This window comes from Chelonoidis abingdonii, chromosome 22 (assembly GCF_003597395.2).
Source record: "Chelonoidis abingdonii isolate Lonesome George chromosome 22, CheloAbing_2.0, whole genome shotgun sequence".
Lineage (NCBI taxonomy): Eukaryota > Metazoa > Chordata > Testudines > Testudinidae > Chelonoidis > Chelonoidis abingdonii.
In genome coordinates this window covers 24282843-24309287 of record NC_133790.1, presented here as the reverse complement: position 1 = coordinate 24309287, position 26445 = coordinate 24282843, and positions in this window count along the sequence as shown.

Here is a 26445-nt window from a genome sequence, read left to right as displayed (position 1 = left end):
AGCTAGGTGGATGATTGCTTTAGACAATCTCTGCAATGCCTTGAACCCTTGCTGGCCAGGAGAGTAAGATACTGAGTCTGAGAATCAAGCTTGTTAGAGCCAAAGCCTATCAAATCTTATCTGCCATTCAACCTAAAGGTAAGGTCAGAACTTTGTTCCAAAATAATGTCCTGTATCTCACAAACCTGGGCAGAAGAGGCCTAATCCAAATCACCACTAGGGTGGACTATAAGTAGCCCCTTGCTCCTTCTTGCCACCTGTCTGTGCTTCAACCAGCTTTAATTATGCAAACCCCTTGACAAAATCCCCTCCACCATTGGCTACTTTGAGCCAGGAATTAAGTCAGTGGAAATCCAAGAAGAGCTACCAACTGTTTTGCTACTTCTCAGCTTTCAAATGACACCTAAGCCTGAATAACCAAGGATGCGACAGCAGTGTCTGGTACACTGCTGATTAGCTGTCCAGTCCATAAAGTATCAGGTATGCAGAGTCCTCCCCTCCCCTGCGGGGGAACAGAACATCTCTGGAAATTCCTTGCTCAGGAAGAAGCTTCAGCTGGAAGAACCTGGTCTGAATTCAAGAGTAATTGTCATACCTGATTTCCAGCTGGGGGGTCCCACCCAGGTCTGTGACTTGTTTGCTGGTCTAACAGTAGCAGTGCTCTGCGGGCTAAAAATTCTCAGCAGCTACTTGCTTAGGAGACTGGTTAAGTGGGTTTCATTTAGGAGGTGGTTCTCCTTATTAAAGCTGGGTCATTTCATTCAGTTGTCACTCTGCACAACACTGCATCAAATATTAAATACTAGTAAATATTAATAAAACTATAACTGTCAGATTAAGTCAGCTAAGTGTGTTTGGGAGTAGGGATTTTATAGATCATTAATGCAGCAGGGCTAGATGGAAATATACTGGCAGTGTCTGTTAAAGTGCCCAGACAGGTTCATGGCAAAGAATCACATTCCTATTGTTACCAGCTGCAGGTGTAATTGTCACTCTTATCTGTATTTCTTGCTGTCTATATTCAGCTGTATATAGACTTGCTTGTATTTATCAGCTGGTTCCCTTTTCCATTCTGCCTGTCTCTGCCAGGCCCCGCTGTTGGTGTCACAATGTAGGGTGGCAGTTAATGACGTGATGAACTGACACTCAACATGCCGGGCTGGAGAGTTGCTGGATATCCAGGGGAACATAGGAAACATCCAGATGTGGGTCCAGGGGCTGGAAGAGCTCAATGTATCAGAGGTATTCCAGGAACTCCTTCAGAAGCATCCTCATTTGGTTTGGAGCTGCAGAGGGCCTTGGGATGGGGTGCATGTTCCCTGTCCCCACCAAAGGGTGGAAGAGGTTAATACCCTTTCCTGGAAGGGAGGAAAAAACCCTTGCAGGATTGCATAAGCTGCCTGGAACTCCTTAAGCAAAGGGTGAGTTTGGGCTATGGGAAGAAGGGCTCTGGCCTCAGCCCAGCCCTATTCAGCAGAGCACGGAAGCGCACATTTAAGTGTTCAGGTGGGGGACCCAGTGCTGAGCAAGACGTGGAGCAAAAGACTGAACTCAGGCCGCCCCAGGACCCTGACCCTGGTGTTCCCTGGAGCTCCAAGACTGTTGTGCGGCATGAGGTGTGTTTAAGACTGACACCGGTGTAGTGCACCTTGGCTGACCAAAACAACTAAGAGTCCTCTAGCACCTTAACCAAGCCATGCTGCTGGGGCTGCTGCTGGCCTCTGACACACGTAGCATTGTTTCATCCTGGCTCGTTCACCAGCTGGCACCTTCTGTCGGTCTCACCCTTCAGCGGTGTCCTACAGCTCAGTTAAGCGCAGAGAAGACAGAGGGGTCATGCTGCTCCATTGCTAACCTATATATCCCACACTTCATAGATTTATAGCCAGTCAAGTTTCCCCCTGTCTCTGGGGATCTGTCTGCCCCTGCAGTGGCAAGGGCAGCTGAGGGACAGTAAGGGAGCATGTCTGCTCTGATTTCAGAATGAGACTGGGGAGAAGGGAGAGCTTCAGGTGACTGTCATACTGGTGGATGGCAACATACAGCTGATCTACCCAAGCTGCATCTGCACGAACATCAAGAGAAATCCACTGGATCCAAGGCGGTGCTGCTGCCAAGAAAAGCACTTCCCCCTACTTTGGGTCAAGGTCACAGCTGGGTTCCCAGAGCCTACAGAACATGAAAGATGATCCTGAGAATTGGATGTTGTATCAGGCAGGTCACAGAACGTCACCTGAGTAGCCGGAAGCTGATTAGCAAATAGTGTAGCTAGGGCAGGGGCATTTCTGAAGTGAAGCTCAGTCAGATGGCCACTTATTTCAGGTTTTGGATTACAGTTCACAACTAGGCAGGGGATATGGATTTGTTGCTATATTCTGTGTTGGGCCCATTAATCACAGGCAAGAGGAACTGAGCAGATGGTATCTTAAAGACTTAAAGTGACTGGGCTGTAGGCAGATAGTGCTGAAGGATCTAAAGAAGCATAATGATTATCAGTGTAAGAACTGTGATGTTCTTGCAGACCGCAACAGACTCACTTGCTATTTTAGCAGATGCCTGTGTGATGGGTCATAACCTGCACACGTGTGCTTGAATTGGAACCTGTTGACAGGCCTGCTTGTTTCCATTGTTTTCCCTTTTGGTGCAGAGGGTGTCCCTTTGACACAGACGTACTCCCTTTGTGCTTTCGAGCCTGCTGAAAACACATGGTAATGAGACTTACCTTCTGTTGGGGAACTCCTTGCAATCTAAGCATGGGAAGCCATAGGTCACAGTTAAGCAGGATGATGATGAAACAGACTACACAGGGAAGTGGTGGATTCTGTGTCTCTTGATGTCTTCAAATCCAGGCTGGATGCCTTTAATCAAACACAAGTAATTGGATTCAATCCAGGGGTAACTGGGTGAAAGTCTCTGACTTGTGATGTACAGGAAGTCAGACTAGATGATCTAATGATCCCTTCTGGCCATAAACTCTCCCAATCTATGGAAGTTCACACCCCCCTCTTTAAATGAGAGTCTGCCTATAACCAGAAAATGCAGCTCCCTCGCTCTGGCTCCTTAGCTGGCCTGAGTTTATCTCTTTCCAATTAAATAACTACAGATAGTGTTTTTAATAAGGACCCAAGTATGAAAGATTACTAACGATTTCATTTCCAACATGCCATGAATTACTAGGCAACCTACGAAACAAAGCCACTCTGGGTCTAGCCGCTGAGCTAATTAGCCGGCACTTCTGCTAGCCTGCCACCTAATTGTTTCCTCCACCTGACTGTATTTTGCTGATTGTCTTGGTTAATTTGCAGATTTACTTGGCACCCAGGCTTTTTTCAACTTTATTAATGAAAACCTTATCTGTCTGTGCAGATAATGCCAGAAATAATTAGCATTCACTGAGATTTGTCTGCACTCCTCTCCCCCCCCAACCTCTTTCCCGATATTTACAATATTCCTGGGTCTGTGTCAGGGACCAAGCAGCTTTTAATTGTGCAATCTTTGTTTTCTTGCTCGGTGGATTTTGGCTGTGGCGTGGCTGGCTGCTTTCTGTCTACCTGCCTCCATGGCCCTCACTGCTGTTGTATGTAGATGCTTCAGACACATTAATAAATAGTAAAGCATTAAATTCTAATGATGGTGAAAGTCAAGGGGTGTGTATGTGTGTGTGTCAGCACTGAATTTAGTCCCTTGCTTTTACAAACAAATTGTGTTCAGTTAATTCCCGGCATCATTCTGGTGCACTTAGGCGATATGTATCAGGGATGATATTCACCCATTATCTTTTCACTACGTGAGGTTTGAGAACCACTCCAGCCGCGTAAGTGCTCTGGCAGGCAGGCTGCTTGATTAAATGTATATGTAATGCCCTTGGATGGGTCATTAGTAGGCACTGAACCCATGATGGCTGCAGGTTAAAGTATGAGGGATGGTCTACACTAGAAAGTTAGATTCACCCACACCTCTGAGAGATATAATCAAGCTGATTTAACCCCCAACGTAGACAGCACTAGGGTGATGGAGGAAATCCGCTGGCCTAGCTACCACCTCTTGAGGAAGTGGATTTACTACCATGATGGAAGAACCCCTTCTGTCACTGTAGCATGTGTCTGTGCTGCAGCTGCTTCAGCTGTAGTGTTCCTAATGTAGACAGATCCCAAGTCTCATCTTCTTCAGGCTGAGCTAAAGACCAGCTGGGAGCCATCAGCAACTTGTAAACCTCTTTACATGTTTAGCCACTACTAACTTCCTGAAAGTCTCAGGCCCCAGTCCCACAACTGCATCTGCCCAGACAGAGCTCTTTGCCTGCATGGACCTCCCACCCCCAACTTCTCTGGGGTTCTGGGCAGCTGCAGGGGGCTGCTCTAAATCTGTATGTTCCACAGAGCTTCGGAAACAGCAGTGTGGACCCCTGTGGGGGAAGCAGGAACTCACCTTCTGACAAAATGTCCTGAACAGAAGCCACACCCCAAGGAGCCAGCGTAGGTAATACTGTGTTTAAAGACCATTCACAGCCTGTCAGGCTGGAAACAGTAGCTCCAGCCTGAACTCATGGCCATGTTGTGTCTTTATGGATCCCAGCCATCTGGGGTGTGTGAATTCAAAGCCCTTGGGAGAGTCTGCCTGCACTTTGATTCCTTTGCTCCCCATTTGTTTGTGCCAGACCCCTAACGATAGTCTCAGGCAGGACTTCTCTTTTTGTGCCTAGTGAGAAAAGACTCTGATCAGGAAATTGTCTCAATATGTCTGAAGACAGGGGCTGGCAGGCTCCATTCCTGGGTCTTGAGGGGTCATTTTTAGCAGGGCCTGTGAATACTGGGGGATGGAGAGTCAGAACTCCTGGGTTCTGTTTTCGTCTGCAATACTGACTTGCTGCATAGCCTTGGGCACATCACTCAGTGTGTGCTTGTCTCTTTAGAAGGAGGCTGCTCACTCTGATCTGGTGCGGCAGGGACTCTGTGTGCTGGGGAGCAGAAGGCGCTGTGAAGTTACTTGGTGTTGGCAAAGCACATTGGGGTTTTCAGCTGAAAGGTGCAAAGTGATATAACCCTCATTATGGGGTCACCTGGCCTGCGCATCCCTTTGCCCTCTCCTTTAGTTGAGAACTAATGGCTCAGCAGCTGCTGCATTCCATGTCAGATGCAGCATGACCGCGGAGACACTCTGAGGGGGGCATATTACTCTCCTTCCTGTCACGCTCCTAACAGAATTGTGTGAATTCACACTGACTTCCCAGAGAGAGAGAGGGACTGGGCATGAGTCTCTGACATTGATGGCTAAGACAAGAATGCCCCAATATGGCTGCGGCTTCACAGCAACTTCCCATGCCTCACTGACAACCCCTGCATGGCTGTGATTGAGATATGCGTGGCACAGAGGCAAAAGAGGGAAGTGATCATAGAATATCAGGGTTGGAAGGGACCTCAGGAGGACATCTAGTCCAACCCCCTGCAGCACAAGACAGTATAATGTTGGGTTTATGCTCCAGAGGGGGTGCGTGCATGGGGAGCTGAACTTACCTTGGTTTTAGCCTTGCTGTTGTTGGTTTATGTAGGGGCTGGTCAGAGAGCCGGCATTTAACTGCAACTGGGTGTGTCCCTGCCAGTGTGAATGCTGGTAGAAGTGTAGGACCAGGAGTGGGTCTGCAGCTTGTCACAGCAGCACAGTGAGAGAGGGAGCTCAGGCTGGTGGGTTACAGGGCTTAGCAGTACCCCAGTTCCAGATGACACCCCAGGGGGAACTCGCCACACCATGTTCTTCCAGATTCGGTGATAGAGGGGACTATATGTGGTGCTGACTTTCTTAATTCCCGCATCCACTTTGTGGTCGATTGTCCCTTCATTGGTCAACATGCTGCTAGGATAAGTACATTGTCTGATGGCTTGGGGCGTGATACTTTCCAGGTTACAGATGGAGCTTGACAAGGTTGTTGAGGAGCTGGCTGGTATGTAACCTCAGTTTTCAATTTGCCTGATGGTGAGGCCAAGGTTACGAGCTGCTGCAGCAAAACAGCTTGTAAGAGTTTGGTCGGGCTGCGTCAGAGTGCACTGTCAAGGCACAATAATCAATATGGAGCAGCTGTAAGTCCCTCTCTGGATGACCTTGGGCAAGTCCCATAAGTCAGGTCTACGCTAGAGGCGCTTTGCAGGTATAGCTGTACCAGTGTCCTATACCTGCAAAACTGCACTTTTGCCAGTATAGCTGCAGTCACACCAGGGCTTTTGCCAGCACAGCAGTGTCACACAGGGGCTCCACCTCTTCACACCACTGCCAGCAGAAGTCTAGTGTAGACCTAGTCCGAATCTCTCAGGTCCTCAGCCTCCCATCTGTGAAATGGGGATGATGCTCTGTCTCTCTCTCCTGCTCCTTTGTCCGACTGTTGTTTAGTTTAGAAGTTGTTGAGGCCAGGGACTGTCTCTTGTTCTGTGTATGTACTTGGTAGCCCTGATGTCAAAGGAAGTCTTTGGATTCCAGAAGTGCCCAAGTAGAACAGCATAATGTTCTCATTACACTGTAAATGAGTGATTCTCTGAAACTCAATGGAATTACTCTAGGTTTATACCGGTGCCACTGAAAACAGGGTCTGGCCCTATTCCCATGGTATCAATGCTGTCCAACCTTCCTTTATTATGTTTAGAATCACAATCTCCTCGTTTAAATCTCCAAGCCTGATAAAGAATGACAGCGCTTCCAGCATGGCTAGGATGGCATAAATAATTCCAGCACCGAGAGAGAGATTTACAATGATCTAAATGCCAGGAGTAAGCCCAGTTTGTATTAATGGTCTTATTAGTAATGTCGCTGTAAAATACTGATTTGCCACTTGTTAAGGAGCCATAGTTATGTTCTGCAGCATTAATTCAATAATTTGGGACCTTCTAGATAAATCTTAAAGTCCAATGAACCCCATTAGAAAATTCTTCATGATATATCAGTGACCTTACATTGGCTTAAGAGAGACCTGTGAATCTGGTCATAAAGGCACCATTATAAATGAAAACCTGAGCCAGTACCTGTCCGGAGCCCCCCCTGCATCCACACCGTCCCATCTAACTAGGGGAGTAGGGAACATTCCTGGCAGAATGTGGATGGAATGTACCAGGAATACAGCTAGCGATGGGAGAACCTTTAGAGGGAGGTTTTGGTTTGTTTCAGAAAAGCGTCTGAAAGCTCAGAGGCTCCTCCAAACTTCTTGAGTCCTTCCCACTGGGCAGGAAGGCTCATGGGACAGGCTTGCTTCTGATGAGAGATGTCAAGCACTTTCACTTCTGCTGCTCCAGGTGAGTGGGTTTGAGTTAGAAAGTTCGGATCCAAACTACCCCCAAGAATGTGCATTTGCATCTGGAGGGTTGGGCTGGGCTCATCTCTAACCTGAAGGGTCCAGAGTCTGAAAGATTAGTTTCCAATCTGGCTGCAGAATGAGGTGAAGGTCTGAGGGAGGGGGAAGGTCCTTATATTTGTAACTATCATTTTGAAGTAGGAAGGGTGGAAGATGAGACTAACTAATGATGCATGGTACTGCAAGAGGCACTTATAACACCCTCCCCATCCTTTTCCAGTGTACACTTCCTGCAGCTTGCTCACTGGCTGTACACTGCGCCTGTCAAACCTATCTCTTCATGTGAGTTCCAAGGCGAACTGACAAGCTGGGATATTGCACCAGATGCATCACATATAGAGGACACATCTTCTCTGTTTGACCTGAAGTGGTGTGGGGTTCCAAAGTCTCCATCCATAACACCACTTCCCTGGTGTCATCTTGACATGCTGCTATCTGCACAACTCTCTCTCTCTCAAGCTGGTGTTTTAATAATCCATGCTAAAAAATCCATCTATCCTCTGCCTTGCCTTTCATTTGTCACCGCTTTGTGCTGGAGACGCTTGCTCCTGCCACAGCTGTTCTGCAACTCTGCAAACTTTCCACTGCTGATCTGCCAAGTGGATGGGGATAATTGGAAATAAATGATGCATTATATGAAATAAATGTTGTAGTGCAGCCCGACTGGCCGCTGCTGCCTCTTATTTATTTATTTCTGTTGTGATCATTTTGAAGACAGTATGGGGCTGCTCGAGGAAAATGAGATTTGAAGTAACCTAATGAAACATACAGAGCTCTGCAAATATTTCACTCTCTTGCTTTAGGTTCTCCTTGTAGCGCTGTGTGTTACTCCCCACATGGCAGCAAAGACAATACTATGGAGATGCTGCATGGGCTGTGACCACAGACAACATGGCTGGAATGGAAACATGGTTTTAGGGCTCTTCACCTCTCAAGGAGCAAAAGCAACTCTGGTGCCTAATATAGTTTGACTTTCAGGGCTTCCTGAATGTGCTCGCTATCTAGCGGCAGCCAGTGCCAGCAGTCATAGTGCTAATTCCTCCTGACATCCTGCCAATCTACCTCCTGCCTGACCTGCAAACCCCCACTCCATGCTAGTCTAGTTATGTGTCCAACAGCTCTCCAAATGCACATCCCATGTGCCCTGCAATACTTTTATTATTTAATTCCCAAGCTGCAGCACAGCTCCACCAATGTGCTTCCATCTTGGCTTGCAGCGCCCACTACTGAGGCCCTTCTGCACAGAGACTGCCAATTCTGCCAGACACACTTCCAAAGATTGTTTTGTGACAGCACTGCAGGTTGGTGGAGAGAAAATACCTATCCAGCTGAGGTTTAATAATGGGAACTAAACCAAAACCAGGTTCAGCCATGCCCAAACTTTACAGGAAGGTGTGTTTGGAATCCAGATTTATGTTTTTTGCAAATAGCCCCTAACTCTAATGGGCCAAATCAAAAGCTCAGCTGAAAGCATTCTGGGACTTTGGAGAGGTGCTGGGGGGTTGAAATCTAGGTATGAAAGTTGTTGTTTTGGTATTTGTATTACAGTAGCACTTAGAAGCCCCCAGGCATGGACCGGGACCCCAGTTTCTAGGTGCTGTAGAAATACAGAGCAAAAAGATGGCCCATCTCTGATAATTTTTCCCCTGCTCTAGAGAATCCCTGATTCACTCAAAAACAGCAAGTTGACGGAAGGAGAATGTTTCTATATTGTTACTAAGGGGCTCTGACTGGCTGACAGAGTTATTAGAAGTGCACTCCCCTCTCTCTAATTATAGTGACGAAGGGCCTGATTTGCCTTGCTTGCACAGGACGCTAGCATAAATAAGGACTGACGCAAGGGGCTGATAATGCTGTTGCCCGTGCCCCTCTAAAGCCCTGAGTCAGGAAAGTGTCCCAGTTTACAGCAGCTTTTAAGCATGCCTTTGACTGACTGAAGTGCTTTCCCCCATCCAGGCCACCATCAGGCATGTGTCCACTGGAGTCAGTGGAGTTACACCGGTGTAAACTTACCATATGTGAATCAGGCCCATGGTATCTGCTCTCTGTTTTTTATAGTATAGCTGACAATTATCCAGCTATCTGACTGGCTAGCAGAAATTCTACTGGGTGTAACATGTAACAAGCTTTTGTTACATGCTCAAGTATGTAACACATGTAAATTTAAGGCAACTTGTAAAGCAGGTATCTAGAGAGCAGACACCCTGCCCAAGTCAGATTTCATTGGAAACTTTCCTTTGTGGGGATTAACCCCAGCACTCTGCTATTTGCTGGAGGAAAACGCTGAATTTCCTTAGGAGACTTTTGGGATTTACCCATGCACACTAAATTTTCTCCTCTGATGGGTTCTCCATGGTGAGACTTGACCATGTCACACTTAATAAGGCTTGGTAAGGCTTGGATTATTATTTGTCTGCCTAATTAATCCTAGGAGTGATGTAAAGGCTTTGAACTGCCATTTGAAGATGGAGTGAGTGATTTCTAGCCTTGCCTAAAACAGAGGATTTGGAAGTAAGATTCCAGTGCTGATATACATTAGATTTTGTTCTCTCAATAGGGAAGTTCCACTGCAGCCATGCACCTTATGCCAGGTACTAAAGGGCTCTTTAATGTAGCAGAGAAAAGTATAGCAAGAAATAATGGCTGGAAGTTAAAGCCAGACCCATTCATATAAGAAGCTAGACACACATTTTTAACAGTGAGGGTGATTAACTCTTGGTACAAATTACCAGGGAAGTGATGGATTCTCCATCTCTTGTCTTCAGCTCAAGATTGGATGCCTTTCTGCGAGAGATGCTTTAGTCAAATGCAAGTATTGGCCTCAACAGAGGAGCAACTGAGTTAGAGTGGATGGGCTATTTTATACAGAAAGGCTGGATGATCTATGGTCCTGTTGTATCCTACAAGCTAAGCAGATTAAGTCTAGGTCCCTACTTGGATGGGATATAATCCAGGGTTACCAAGTTGGAGGAATGGTGCTGGTGATTCAATAGATGGTGCTCTTCCCTTTTAAATCCGTACTGAACTAGTCTGACAGCTGCTTCTATGGTTCTACTTCCAGATGAGATGTGAAACCTAAGCCATGGCCCCTTAAAAGTATGTAAGAGTCCCTCCTGGTCTACAGCAGAGTGCTAAACCCAAGGCCCAGGCCAAATTCCACACCCCCGACCAACATAGCTATGCTGACAAAATCCCTGAGCAGAAACAGCTATGTCGATGAAGGAGAGCCTCTGTTGCTTTAGCTAATGTCGTTCGGGGAGTAGTGTTCCTACACCACCAAAAAAACACCTTCTCTCAGTTTAGGCTGTGTCTACATGTGGGGCTGTGCCAGCAGAGGCTACTTAGTGTAGACATACCCTGAACTGAACTGTGCTCATAGTTTTGAAAGCTGTACCAACATGCTGACAGCACTGGCACTAAAAGAGAAAATACTTGTAAGATGCACTCTTCGTCACTGCCAGATGGTGTCTTGTGTTTGGTTGAGAGAAGGGGATTAATTGTAGTCAGCACCTGATAAACTGCATCTTTTAGTGTTTTTTTTCCCTCGTTTTTATAATCACTCAGGCTAAAAATGGTTCCAAATGCATGTGACGAATTCTTCTGGTGCTGCATCAGATTGGCAAAGAGGCTGAATAATCTGGACAAGCCCCTTAGGGTACCAAGTATCAGAGGGGTAGCCATGTTAGTCTGGATCTGTAAAAGCAGCAGAGAATCCTGTGGCACCTTATAGACTAACAGACGTTTTGGAGCGTGAGCTTTCGTGGGTGAATACCCACTTCGTCAGACGCAAGGTAGTGGAAATTTCCAGGGGCAGGTATATATATGCTAGGCAAGCAGCTAGAGATAACCGAGGTAGTTCATCAGGGAGGGTGAGGCCCTGTTTCTAGCAGTACTAGACATATATATAACCTGCCCTGGAAATTTCCACTAACCTGACGTCGACGAAGTGGGTATTCACACGAAAGCTCAGCTCCAAAACGTCCTGTAGTCTAAAGTGCTCCACAGGATTTTCTGCTCCCTTAGGGTACGCTCACACTGCAGTTAATCACCTTGCTGGCCCCATGACTGAAAGAGCTTGGCTTGTTTTAGCCTAACCCAAAAAAAAGGTTGAGGGGGTAATGATTACTCTTTATAAATATATCAGAGGATAAATATTAGGGAGGGCGAGGAATTATTAACTTAGTACCAATGTGGGACACAAGAACAAATGGATATAAACTGGACACTAGGAAGTTTAGACTTGAAATTAGATGAAGGTTTCTAAACCCTTAGAGGAGTAGTTCTGGAACAAGCCTTCCAAAGGGAGTAGTGGGAGCAAAGAACATTATCTGGCTTTAAGGCTAAGCTTGATAAGTTATGGTGGGGATGGTATGAGGGATAGCCTAATTATTTGGCAATTAATTTGGCAACTGTCTTTGATTATCAGCAGGTAAGTATGCCCAGTGGCCTGTGATCGGATATTAGATGGGGTGGGACTGAGTTACTACAGAGACTTGCTTTCCTGGGTGTCTGGCTGGTGAGTCTTGCCCACATGCTGCAGGGTTTAACTGATCGCCAGTTATTTGGGGTCAGGAAGGAATTCTCCTCCAGGGAAGATTGGCAGAGGCCCTGGAGATTTTTCGCCTTCCTCTGCAGCATGGGGCATGGGTCACTTGCTGGAGGATTCTCTGCAGCTTGAGGTCTTCAAACCATGATTTGAGGACTTCAATAACTCAGACAAAGGTTAGGGGTTTGTTAGAGGAGTGGGTGGGTGAGATTCTGTGACCTGCATTGTGCAGGAGGTCAGACTAGATGATCATAACGGTCCCTTCTGACCTTAAAGTCTATGAATCTATGAGCTGACTCTGGATCGCAGGGCTCAGGCAATGGGGCTGTTTAATTGTGCTGTAGATATTCAGGGTCAGGCTGGAGCCCAAGTTCTGGGACCCTGCAAGGTGGGAGGGTCCCTGAGCCCAGGCTCCAGCCCAAGACCGAAGGTCTGAATTGCAATTAAACAGCCCTGTAGCCTGAGTCCTGCGAGCCTGAGTCAGCTGACACAGGCCAGCTGTGGATGTCTAGCTGCAGTGTAGATGTACACTTAGACTGTCTGGGCTGCATGTCTCCTGAGTTCTTTTCTTTGTAAACATGGGCAAATACCCGGCAGGGGCCTTTCAGTTGGGGCTCTGCAGATATAACCATTCTGCATTGATCTCCATAACTTCAGGGCAAAGGCAGGGTGTCAGACTGAGCATAGTGTGAAAAACAGTGTCAAGGTGCAAATCCATTCTCTCAAACTTTCTAAAGTTTGACAAGAAAAACTACTGTTTTTTTTTTAAATTATCTGAGATGGTTCCATTTGCCTGAGGGGAATAAAAAAATAAATAACCGTAAGCAGAAAACCTCATGGAACTGGGTTTCTGTGTGTTTATTTGTTTAAAACCTCTATGTTTTAAGATAGCATTATTGATCCGCAGCTGAATAATGATAGCACAACTTGTTAAACTCCCTTAGCTCGCCCTCAGCTTTTTACACCTCTGACTGCTGAAGACTTTTGAACTAGACATTTTTGCTTCATCTCCCACAGAAGATATTTTTGAGTTGATTAATTATATTTAGAAAAGTTCTCTTGGAGTTCCTGTAAAAAGAGGAGAAAGTCATTTAGAAACCAAGCCATTTAGCGTCTACTATAGCTCAAGCTGTTTAAATTGACAGTTCACAAAAAAAAAAAAAAGAAAAAAGGCAAAAGGACCATGAAGTGATTGATGAGTTTGGGTGCCCAGCTGGAGAGGCCTTAAGGGAAGGGACTCGTTTTTAGAAATTGTTGAGCACCCACCCTCTGAGACCCAGGGCCGAGATTCCATGCTGTGTGTATGAGATGCAGCACTGAACTCACAGCCCAGGAGAAGAGGGGCTAAGCTGGCTTTAAACCGCCTTGTTGCCCTTCAGATTCTGGGCTGCTCTAGGGGCTGGAGAGGTTCCTAGAATAATTGATTGACAGCCCTGGGGTCTGTCTAATTTCCAGCAGCCTCCCTGGACTGTCCTGTGTCTTGTGGGCTGCAGCATGCTGTGGCCCCTCTCTCCACGTGCCCCTCCTGCCCTTAGTCACACCCCTGGCATGTGCTCTAAACTGGGGGTTGCAAAGAGGACCTAAGAAGGCAGTTTGTGGCTTCTCCCTCACCTAAAGCCTCTTTTCACCACTTTGGCCCTTTTACCTGACATCAAGGCCTGCAGTGGAGCTAAGGGTCATGTCTCATGTTTTTACTGTGTTGCAATTTGGGCAACCAAACCTGAGGCATCTTAAGTCGCACGTTAATTCTGAGACTCCTGGCCAAGGATTATAATATAAATTCTGACTGTTCTCCCCAAAGAGTTCCCAGCTGGTGGGTTTGCAGTGGGGGGCCGGCAGAACCTCTCCCTCCATCGCCTGTTTCTGGAAAGTTTGCTCAAAGAGCTTCTAGTGTCTGCTTAACCATAGAGGAAATGTCACAAAGTTGCAAAATGTTGCTAAACAAAGTCTCCTCTAGTAAAGCTGAGAAGGCAATTTTGTTCCTAATAACACTTTAACCAAATCCGACTTCATTGTATTAGCTTCTCCAGTAGCCCTTCAGCTCCCCCCATGCTTTTCTTCAGCTTGTGGTTCACCTGAACTCTCCTGATGTCATTTCACTCTATTAAATCACATGGGCTGCCCACAATTGACCTCAATACAATTACGTTACTCATGAAATCACACACAGATCTATTTATACCTAGGGAGAGTTTCCTAGTTTGATGTACTTGCTGCTGTTTTAATATTTAAAGAGGTAGAAGTAGGTTGGAAATCTTCAGAGAGGATAAATAATCAAACAGTCAAATGGATAACAGGGGACTCTGGAGTTGGCGAGGGAGTTCCGCTCAGCCCAGCTGCTCATAGCTCACACAGTAGATGTTCATCCCCTGGCAGAAAAGAGAGGTACTAACTGCCAAGCAGTGCCTATTGAATGGCTGAGCAAACAGCCTTAAAGAGAATTCCAACTTTGCAACAGTTGTGTCTAGTTTACTTGTTTGTTCAATACCTGCAGCCTGCTTCTGTGAAGTACTGTGCAACCTCAGTTCTCACTGGAGTCCCTGGGAGTTGAGGGCACTCAACACATGGCTGATTTACCCCAAGTCTCCTGACATGGCATGGCACCTCAGCCACATCAGTCCACGAATAGGGTGTCTTCCATTTAAAGGACATGACTAAGCTCCACACTGAGCATTTTCAGTGGGCCATGGCAGAGCTATATTACCGGGCACATAGGGTGGAAATTCCCTGGCACTACTGCCTGCAGAAAATAGTGTGATTGTAACATGTGTTTAATCAGGCTGAACTACAAGGATTCTTAAAACTTGTGCTCATGTTGTGTGGGGGAAGCAGTTGTGCCGACTGCACTTTGTGGAGTCCCTGGGATCTCAGCACCATGGACAGTTACCAGAGCACACACTGGAAGCACAGGCTAGCTAGGGCTTTATGCTGAAGCCTGCAATGCGGAGCCATTTGTGTGGTGTTATTCTGCAGTTTGATTGTCAGGTTGACAGCATATGTGTGGATTTTTGGTATGCAGCTTTTCGTCAACATGGCTGCCAAACTGTATTAAGTCCATCTTAGCATTGTCTGCTGCTGAAATATTTAGAACTAAGAGGAGTCCGGTGGCACCTTAAAGACTAACAGATTTATTTGGGCATAAGCTTTTGTGGGTAAAAAACCCACTTCTTCAGATGCATGGAGTGAAAATTACAGATACAAGAATAAATATACTGGCACAAGAAGAGAAGGGAGTTACCTTATATATATTTAAGTTTATATATATATGTATATTATATATATTTAAGTATATGTATGCTTGTATCTTGTATTTATGCATATCTTTTCACTCCATGCATCTGAAGAAGTGGTTTTTTACTCACAAAAGCTTATGCCCAAATAAATTTGTTAGGTCTCCTCATTGTTTTTGTGGATACAGACTAACATGGCTACCCCTCTGATACTAAGAGATAAGGTGTTTTACTGGAAAAGGAAAGAAAAAGCGAAGTTAATTATCCTTCTACATATTTCCTCCTTTTGCAGTCTGTGCTGTTATCCGGGCAAACTCTTCCAGATCCCCAGGTGCAAGGATAGGAAGCTGAGCTCCTGGCTATGTCAGAGAGAGTGGTGGAAAGGCCTGGCAAGTTTTAGCTCTGTTAATCCCAGAACGAAATTGGTTTTGCACCATGATGTAGTTGATCTGGCTATGATGTAGACCATTAGGTGCATGCCACATTAATCATCTGGACACTTTATGTGCTCCTAATGTGTTTGCAAGAATCAGATTGTTATAGTTGGCAAACTGCAGAAGACTCAATCCTCTTTCATTGGTTATCACATTACAGAAAGGGTCACAATAATCTCACCAATCTGCCTGTATGTCAGTACCCACTTTGGCATTCCATTCTCTCTGTACAATCAGGATATCTTTCTTGTGTACCTTATCGATGATGTCTTGGAGCTGATTGTAAAAATCTTCAATTTGCTCATTGTCATAGTCTGTTGTAGAAGCGTAGACTTGTACCACTGTGATATTAAATGGTACTGCCTTTAGATGGATGGAAATAAGCCTGCTGGACATTGGGCTGCATCCTAATACTGAATTCTTGATATCTTTATGCACAAGAAATCCTACGCCATTGACATGTTTGTCCTCTCCATTGTAATAGAGCACATGGCCTTCTTCCATTAGCACCTCTCCAAAGTTCTTCTATCTGACCTCAGAGATTCCTAGGAGGTGCCAGGTATATTGTTCCATTTCATACATGAGTTCTTTCAGCTTCCCTATTTGTCTCAAGGTCCTTACATTCCATGTGGCTATGGTGATGTGTTGTCTCTTCCATGGATCCTCTTTGTTGGGGTTACACCAGTAGTATACCTTGTCGCATCCGCCGTGGTGGGAGACGGATGGCGCGGTCATTATTAACCCAGGCTGCGATCAGTCCTGTAAGGACATGGTTGACTTGCTCATCATATGGTGTGTCTTGGGCAAATTTCTAACCTGGCAGAGCTCATCCCTCTGCAGGCAGGCCCCTTTTAGTCACCTCTTACAACATGCAGGAGGAGCAGTGGGCGTATTCTGTTCCTGGGCCCACAGGGGAACTAAATGCAGATACAGCTTGATAAATGTGAGGGTGGGGAGAGAGCATGATGGGAGCAGCAACAAGCCTGTGTATCTGCTTAGGTTAGTAATGCACGAGCAAGTCAGCTTCTAATTAAGTTCTGAAGGCAGAATCGCCTCCTCAGAGAGGAGTTCAGGGCCTGCTCAGAGCATGTGTGGTTCTGTTCCAGGACAGACAGGAGAAATGCTGAGTTTTGAGATGTTGTGGTGGTGTCTACTGAGCTGCCACAGGTGTGGGATGGCTTGTTTTTCACCAGTGCTCTGGGAACCCCAGGTGACGGGAAGCAGTGCCCAGTACTGTGTTCTGCTATGGAGGCCTGATGAGGAGGCCAGACAGGGCCCTGATATGAAAGAGTCTGATGCTGTGCACCCTCCAGCTGCCGAGTCTCAGGAAGCATTTCCTGGGGGCCCTGTGGAAATAGCTAATAAGAACCTTGTTGGCACACACAGGAGGGCCCAGCTATGTCTCTGCAACAAAGCAGGATCCATTTGCATTTTAACTCGGAGGGGAAGGTTAATGGTGGGTTAGCATTCTAGGTCCAAGCTGGTACACCTGCAGTGGGGTCATGGGTGTAGCAACGCTCTGCAGAGTTTCCATGTCACATCCTCAGCTGGTGCAAATAAGTATAGCGCCCTTGTCTTCAGTGGAGCGAGGCTGCTTTGTGCTGGCTGAGAACCTGGCCCCTCACTCTCACTTTGCCCAATATTCTGCTCCTGGAAGAGAAGCCCTGAGCTGGTGATAGGGAGGTTGCCAGTGACAATTGTAGCCAATTCATTCCCAGTAGCTGGACCTGAGCAAGTAGGCAGCTGCGGGCTTGCGATCAGACGCTTTGGTTTAAAAAGCCTGTGAGTGATGGCACATCTGGCTTTCATTGAGCCCCTCTGCAGGGAATTCAAGACATGAAGTAACTGTATAGTGACCCAGGGAGAGAAAGCCTTTTCGTAGCACAAGTGCTGGGCATGGCAGGTGGTCTCACTTCTGCAATCTGGGGTGCCAGATGGAAATGCGCTGGGTGCTTTAGCTATTGGTGCCCAGGATAGATCTCTGTGGGGCTGAGCACTAGAGATTCTTGGTAAAAGTCCTTGGCTCCGGACTTGTACCGAGGTCAGTCAGGGCCTGTTTCCTTCAGGGCACTCAGCAGGCTTCCTCTTTGTTCCGAGCTCTTCCTACCTGAGCTGCTCAGCTGGAGATAATGCTGAGTAAGAAGCTGGTTCTGAGAATTGCAGGCCAGAGAGGAGTTCTTGCTTCCATTGGGGATAAATGTGCTTCAAATGATGTGTAAAGGGAACCCAGGTAACGAGACCTTGGAAATGTGTGAGATGATGCATGTAATATGCATTTATGAGCTGTGTCATGTCAGTTCTGTTGCTCCCACACAGCTCCCATCAAAGGGAGAACCTATTCCAGAAAAGGTTTGATATATGTGAGGGTTCCTCACCCACCCCCAGGAGTCTGTCGCATGGAGGCTTCATTTGGTGTTTTTATCTCTACCCCCTGAGCCCACCGAGGGACTGCCAGGCTCACTCTGTCCAGTGGTGACTTCACTCGGACACCCTGGGTAGCAATTCAGGCCCTGACCTTTGCCACTGCAGCACCTCTAAATATTTTCAGCAATACGATTCTTTTGGGGCGGGGGATGTTTTTTGAAGAAAATGAAAAAAACACATTTTTCCCTTTAAAATATTCTGATTTATTTTTAACTGAAACCAAATGAATGTTTTTAATTTCATTTTGGGTTTGGACAATAGATTTTTTTTCATGTTTGTTTTTTTCAGTATTTCTACCCCTTCTCTCTCCTCTTTCTCCCTGGTGCCACTGGATACAGTTCTTATTTCCCTTCGTCAAAAAACCAGACTATCCCATGAAAACTTTCCCATTAAATGCCGTGTAGTTCCCATTTTAAGACTTGACGGTGCACAGAAATGGCTTATCTTTTCCAACTAGCTGAGCCTGGCGCGTGGGGCAGGACCTCAGTGGGTGGAGGAGGCAAAGATGAGGTCCTGCCATTTTTGCTCCCCTGATTGTGGAGGTGCCTTTGCCCCAGCAAAACTTAGAACAGTTCCATGGCTGCTCTAAATTGTGTCTGGCTCTCTCGGTGGGTTCTCCAGCACGAAGCAGCACTCTGACCCTATTGCCTTCTCCCTACCATGGTCCCTACACCATGAGCTGTGGAAGGGATGGGGTAACTAAGCCAGCATTGTCGCCTCACAGGAGCTGAGGATCTGCTTGAGAGGGTGCTGTAGTGATGCGTGTAGCTGCATGTACTTACTACAAAATCCTTTAAAGTATGAGCAAACTACACTGTCGCTATGCGTGCTCTACATTCTAACAACAGGAGAGGTAATGAGACTATGCAGGTGTTGCATTTGCAGTGACTTTTACTACCTGGGTTAAGGTTTTAGTTAAGAGTCATTTTTTTAGTATGAAACTTGTAAATGAATGAGAATTGACATCCCTGGGCCTCTACCTGCACGATTTCCTAGGGACAAGGCCACTGATGCTGGTTGCAGTGCCGTCATTTCCAGCTTCTTGTGTTTTCTTGTGCTTTGTAGCATTCGTAGATTTCTAAGGTCAGAAGGGGCCACTATGATCATCTAGACCAGGGGTTCTCAAACTTCATTGCACTGCGATCCCCTTCTGACAACAAAAATTACTACACAGCCCCAAGAAGGGGACTGAAGCCTGAGCCCGCCCAAGCCCCACTGCCCTGGGTGAGGAGCCAAAGACCAAACTCCACCACCCTGGACATGACCCAAGCAAGGACCATGCTGCCCAGAGCTGAAGCCCTCAGGCTTCGGCTTTGACCCAGGGTGGTGGGGCTCGGGCCCCGGGCTCGGCCCCCAGCCCCGGGCCCCAGCAAATCTAAACCGGCCCTGGTGACCTCATTAAAATGGGGTCCCGACCCACTTTGGGGTCCAGATCCACAGTTTGAGAACAACTGATCTAATCTGACTGTCTGTGTAACACAGGCCAGAGAATGGTACCCAGAAATTCCTGCATCAGGATTTTATAGTGGAGTGAAGGCATACTTTTTTAGAAAGACATCCAGTCTTGATCTCGGCCACTGCAGGCTGTGCTCTTTGCAGAGCTCATGAACTAATCAGGGACAGGACAAATCACTACACAAGGGAAGCTTCAGAGGCAGGAAATGCAGCAGATGATTCAGTAGGCAGCATTCTTCATGAGTCAATACTGAACCGATTCCCCGACATACAGCAGAGGTCCTGTGCTGGTGGGGAGTGCCATCTTTTAGCATGAGACATGACCCTGAGGCCCTGATTAAAATCTTCCATGGTGCTTTTCACAAGTTTTGAGGTATTAACTGCAGTAATCTGGGCAAATTTAAGCCTGGGCACTTGCAAATCTTTCTGGCTAAAATTCTCCCCATGATTTTTCAATTGGAGAAAACATTCCACTCTCCTGGCCCTGAAATTTGATGGTGCAGAATAGCTGCTGCTTTCCAGAGTTACTGCATTTCAGCACTTGGGGGCAGGAATCCTCATATGTGGAGTAGGAGTTTTAGCATCTTTCAGGATGAAAGGTGCTACGAGAATGTAATGCATTTATTATGAAGATATAATGTCACAGGGAGAGGGATCACTTAAGGCAACTGATGCTGGTCATATTTTTTATATTCCTGGACTGCTTTGACAAATGTAATTTGGATCATGCCAAGTGGAGGGGGAAAACTCCACTTGTATCAGTCTGAAGATGCAAAGGGAGATTGGTCTCTATCCTAGAAAAAAATGTGAGCATCTGTTTAAAGAAAAAGATCAGGAAATGTTGATAGATCAGAGAAAAAATAGCTGTCTAAAAATGACAGGAGAGCAGTAGTAATGTGAGTTTGAATATTAACCACGCTTCTCTCTGGCATGGGCACCTTGGGGGCATATTATGTAGATTGCTTGCCATGATGTATCTGACTAAATAGTCTCATTTAATGTGACTTGCCATGGGATCCATTTGGATTGGTGGCCATTTCACGGGCTTGGTAGGAACATTGAAGGCTGCTCTGCAGAACGCAGCATATTTTACTTCGGCTGAAGCATTTCCTGTCCTTCTGAGGAAAGGAGACATCATTTTTTATTGCTGTTCCCCCCGGTTCTTTCTCAAGCAGACGGGGTGAAGGCGCTCCAGGTGACGTACATGCCGCCTCATTCAGCTCCAATTCTTTATCTTCTTCCCTGTCACCATCAGTTTTCATTGTGAGGGCTCAAGATGGCAATGCTGTAAATACACCAACCAGCTTCACTGGCTTAGTGCAAAATGCCCCCCTACACAGAGGACCAGCCTGAGGCCTAGGCACCAAACGTGGACCAAGCTAGTAGGCGGAGGTGGATAATTCAGCGAAGCTCATCATGCTGTGGAACACTTGAAGGTGGCTTCCTAGCAGCCAAAGAAGTGCCCATGGGTGTATCACAGGTGAATTTCAGCTGAGGTGCGTGTGCAGCCATCTCCTGGGATTGTGAGGGAAGAGCCAGGACCTGCAGAAAGACACGTGACTAATAGGAATTGTCAGTTATTTCGCAGCGTGCCATGGAACCTGCACACAGGCTGCATTGGCCAGGACTCCACAAAGCATCACAGCTGAAATCTGCATGGCTCCTGTTGGGCAAGAGTGTAGCATGTGCTCCACTCACGTACCTGCTAAGGGCCCAGGGAGCCATGTGCAGGTCAGTGATGTGAAGATCCTTGCTGCTTGCACTGCTACAAGGTGGAGATGGGCCAATTGGAAAAGGAGGATGTGGATGGCTCAAAGGTTTGGAAATAAGGCTGGAGAGAGACCTTTGCTTTCAGGTTGCTTGTTTGAATCCATCCTAGACTGGTAGTGGCTGAAAACTGCTGCTATCTTTTAGTTGTTTGGGGCTTATGTTGGTTAGCCTCATTCTAGCTCCAAGGAGCAGAGGTGTCCTCATCCTAAAAACTACTGATGCTCATTACACACTTGTTGGAAGACTTGACAGAGAAGGAAAAAGGATGGAATGGGTATAAAGACTGATTTCCTCATTGTTCCTCCTCCCCAGTGATGTCCCCCCTTCTGTGTAAAAGTGCGGTGATGGAGAAGGATGGGCCTGGCCCATGTGGTTAGAGAGAGCTAAGAACTTCAGTCTCTAAAGCTTTCAGTCCAGTACCTCTTCCTAGGCACTCCAATTAGGGCCATGCAAGTGCCGAGATAGACACTAGCACTAACTACCAGGACGCATGGGATAAATCTCAAATAGAAAGCCCTGCTCCTTTGAAAAAGTTTTTCTCCAACATAACAATTTCCTGTTGCCACTAAGAAGATGACCTATGACTGTTCCACTGCTCTGCAAGTTTTACTGAATCCTCTCTCCATGTGCTCCATGCCACTGTTGTTCTTTCTTATTAACTCTGCCCTGGGAAAGAGAGCTAGTTGATGAGATAAAGTAACCCCAATGCTGCCATCACCATCAGCGAAAAGAATAACTAGGCATTGAAGAAAACAAGCAGGCAGCCAGATAAATCATTGGCAGTGGCAGCAACTGTTCCCCCCAATCCCAAAGATCTATAATGGGCATGAGAGATGCAGAATGTCACCTGGTGTGCTAGGATGCAACATGATTTGTTGCATTTCGCAGTGACTGAGCAGCTGACACCTTGTCCTAACCACTGGGGGCCCAATCTTCAATTGATGTAACTCAGTGTCGTGGCACTGACTATTGCTGATTTGACCTCAGCTGAGCATCTGCCCCTTGTTTCTCACTGATGTATGCCTTGTTTTCTGTCCTGCAAACTTCCTCTTTTGCTTTGCGCTCTCCTTGCTCAAACTCACATGATTTCTATTCCATGAGTAAAAAGCCTCCAGCAAGAGGAATTCATCTCCAGGTGCTCAGTAGGGGAGGTGCTAGTATTAAATCTCCTTCTCAGGGAAAAGTCTCCCGCTGTCCTAGTTTCATGAAGATTTAGACTGGATTCCTGTGGCGAGCTGGTGGGCTGGATTTTAGACAGATTCAGGAACCAATATCGAGTGGCCACGTGGCGTTTGTCGGGGTGTATCTAATTAGGCTGAACGGTGAAGCGTGTTGTAGCTTGTGCTCATTGCAGGCAGAGAAGCAGTAAAGTCCACTGCACTCAGCAAGTTATGAACAATGGAGCAGCTTGGGCCATCCCTCCCTCTCTCCCAACCCATAACTGTGCGGAGAAGGATCCCGCCCCCCCCAACACTTGGGGAAACTGGGCCCCAGATACTGTTAGCCCCCTACCCTGTGGCCTTGGGGAAGGCTGCGGAGAGGTACCAGCCAGAGACTCCAGCTGGTCGGAGCCACCACAGAAGCAGGGGCCTTCAGAAAATGCTCTGCAGTTTAGCTTGGACCTTCTCTGCCCTGTGCTGATTGGCTGTTTGCTGCAACCCTTTCTGCCCCCTTCCCTCCCAGTCTCTTCCCTTCAGCTTCACTGCACCCTGTCCCCCCGCTTCCTTTCAGTGTCCCCTCTCCCTTCCCTTCTGGTTCCATTTAGCTGATCCCCTCCTGACTGAACCCAATCCAGAATACAAAGCATGGCTCTGCCATGTCATCTGCCACTAGCCTATTTTTCACTCTGCTGGCTGCTCCCCTTCCCCTACCCTGCCTCAGTTTAGTCTGTGTAGATTGTCAGGCTCTTTGGGTCAGGACCCATATTTCGCTCTGCTCTAAACCTAGCACAATGGGGTTTCATTCTAGGCTGGCCCTTAGACACTGCTGTCATAAACATGAATAATACTAGTGAATTAACATCAGAGTCTGGGCATGGGGCTTCAGGGGAAATCAGGCCCCAGAGCAGTCTGTGCCACTCAGGGGAGCTGAGAGAGGACTGTGTAGAGCCTGATTCACTTCAGAGATTTGAGCTGAGGACAGCTGCTAGGGAAGCAGGCTGCCAGAGGGAGCCACTTACCTTTTCCCCAGGAAGCTCATGGAATCTGCGTGGGATTCCAGACCCACACTGTGGTCTTGCCTGTGTATATTCTGCTGCTAGTCCAGTGGCCAGCCCCAGAGATGCTGTGCAGGGCAGTGGAGTCTGGCGCTCTTTGATACAACTAATACATGAGGCCTCTCAGAGAAGGAGGAGGGTGTCTCTTTGTCTCCTATCGCAGAGGTGCCCCTAGTGCATAGTGGTAGGGGCCCAGAACCCAGGCCTGGCAACAGGAATGTTTCAGCTGCAGAAGGAAAATCTTTCAGACACTTCTGAGCAAGTTCAGGGTAGCACAATTTTGCAGCTTCCCATAGTGATTGCTACTAGTACAGTTAGAATACATAGGCATCCGTTATCCTGCAACACATGCCATGACAGACATATATACCCCATGTCTGCATAGGGTTAACGGAGCCAGAACTTCCCAGGAAAGCTCGCTTGTGGGAACAAAGGGATGTTTTTCCTTCACTGTTTGAAATGGTGCTGATCAGAGCGAGGGAGACAGACTTTCAATATGTTGGAGCCTGTTGCAGTGTTTTGAAGAGCTGTCCACTCTTGGAGCTTCCCATGGTTTCAGCCACGTTATCCTGTACTGGTGCCATGAACGTGCCAATCTCCTAAAATTTTATGCCAGCACAATTGATCTGAACTGTGCAGCCTATGTGACTGCTGAAAATGGCACCTCATTTGCTCAGCTTGCCTTTGCTTTATGGTACAATTGATGAAAACTCAGAATCTAGCAGGACCCTTCAAACAGGAGTCTGGAGAGAAACAAACTCCCTGGAAATGGGAAAACACAAAGATTTCTGTTTCCGATGGTAGGTGCTATAGCAGAGAGGTGCAATGGCTATTGAACATCAGCCTCCCACTCGTACACCTGAGAGATGGGCAGAGTAGCCTGTGTCCAGTGGATGGTGCAAGAAGTGTGACTGGATGCCATCTGCAGAAATCCCACTTGGCAAGAGCAAGGATGAGTTAGAGAGAAGGTGATACGCTCAACAGCTGCCCAATTGGCGTCTCTTACAACAGGGGCATCTTTGTCTCTGCAGTTTGGGTGGGACGGAAGGGATGCAACGAGAAGAGGAGTACTTCTTGTAGTGTTTAATGAGCACTCAGGAATGTCAGGAAAGAAGGTCTGGATATATTTATCAGGGCTTGCCTATGTGGGGAGTTATGCCTGATTAGCTTCCTGTGTGGAAGCCTTTATTCTGGAATAAGAGTGACATATTCTGAATTAGCTTAATCCACTTCCAAAGTAAGAGCATCCACACAGGGAATTAATCAGGAATGTCTATTTGGCTTTAAAAGCAGCAGAGAATCCTGTGGCACCTTATAGACTAACAGACGTTTTGGAGCGTGAGCTTTCGTGGGTGAATACCCACTTCGTCAGACGCAGGACACCATGCAAGGCACTGCATTTAGCCGTACGTCTGTTAGTCTATAAGGTGCCACAGGATTCTCTGCTGCTTTTACAGATCCAGACTAACACGGCTACCCCTCTGATATTTGGCTTTAAATTCACACCCTATCTTAATCCAAATTAATTTCCCTGTCTAGACAAACAATCTCAATCACTCAGCTCATTCTGCATCTGCTCAAGTTTCTGAGAACAGCTAATTACAATGGACAAGGTCAGAGGTTCAGCAGAGGCATTAACTTAGGTTTGGTCTACACTTAGAAGTGAAGTCAACATCGCTATGGTGCTAGGGGTGTGAACAATCTGCCCCCAAGTGCCGTAGCTATGCCGGCTAAACCACCAGAGCAGATGCAGCTAGGTCAGTGTCTGATTGCTTCTGTTCTAGCTACCAGTGCTTGGGGAGGTGGTTTTCCAACAGCAATGGAAAAATCCCTTCTGTTGCTGTAGAATGCATCTACCCTATGGGGTTGTGTTGGCATAGTGACACCCCTGTCGCTATGTGGCTATGGCTCCCGTAATGAAGGCAAGTCCCTAGTCACTTCCAGACTAGTGATCTGATACTTCTGCTTACACTTCTGTATGGCTCTTAATGGGAATAGCTGAGTAGTTCTGACTATGAGATCTGTGAGATCATGCCCTTTCCTCAGTAACTGAGAGCATAACAGGAGCCAAAATGCTTTGCAGAAATGGGGAGAAGGAGACCCATCCTACCACAACCATTTGTTAGATTCAGGCTGTAGCTGGTTTTCTCTAGGTTTTAAAGGCCACCTGCCAGAAGAGAACATACTGGGAAAGGCTCCTAGGAAAGGGTGAACCCAAAGTGGAGAGGATTTGGGGGTCCAGTTAGCCAAAGGGACAGCAGCTCAGACACCCATTGTTTTCTGCATGCTTGCCCACACATATGTGTTGTGATGGAAAATATAGGTGGAACACAACTGCAACGTGCGAGGTAGCATCATCCATGCAGACAGTGTCTGTAAACACCTTCGAGTGAGAGCAGAGCGCAGATGAGCTCGGCCAGCAAAGGGGAGCGGATATGTTGTCATCTGAGATTTGAAACAGGCTGGTGGGTCTCTGAAGCAGGGAGGCTGTTCTAGACGGCAGGGGTGATAGTGACCAGACTCTGTGATGTGACAGGCAAGAGATGCTTGCTAGGAAAATGCAGGGAGGAAAGAGAGAACATCAAAAAAAATTTGAATTGCTGTAGCTGGGACCTAGTTGGTAAATGGCCACAGATGTCATGATGGAGATTTCCAATTAAAGGGCGAATGGAGCCACTTACTGATATCCAGGCTGGGGGGGGGGGAAGAGCATCCAATGTGAAAGGTGCCTACTGGTGGAATCTCTCAGGCAGCACTTTATAAACACTTTATAAATTGCGAGCTACAGTCTTTGCAAAACCACACCAGAATCTGGGTAGAAGCATCCATGCTCTGGTGCTCTGTCTGGCTACAGGCGCAGGTGGAGGAGACAGAAGCAGTGCTGGCACAGGTGTTGCGGGTCTTCCTAACCATTGTAAGCCTCCCTCTGTCAAACTCCCCAGTCTACAGCTCCCTGTCTGCTCTGCTCTGCTTTAAAGAGAAAGGTTTTGGATGTAGTTTGGTTTTATAGGTTTTCAACATCAACAACTTAGATGTTG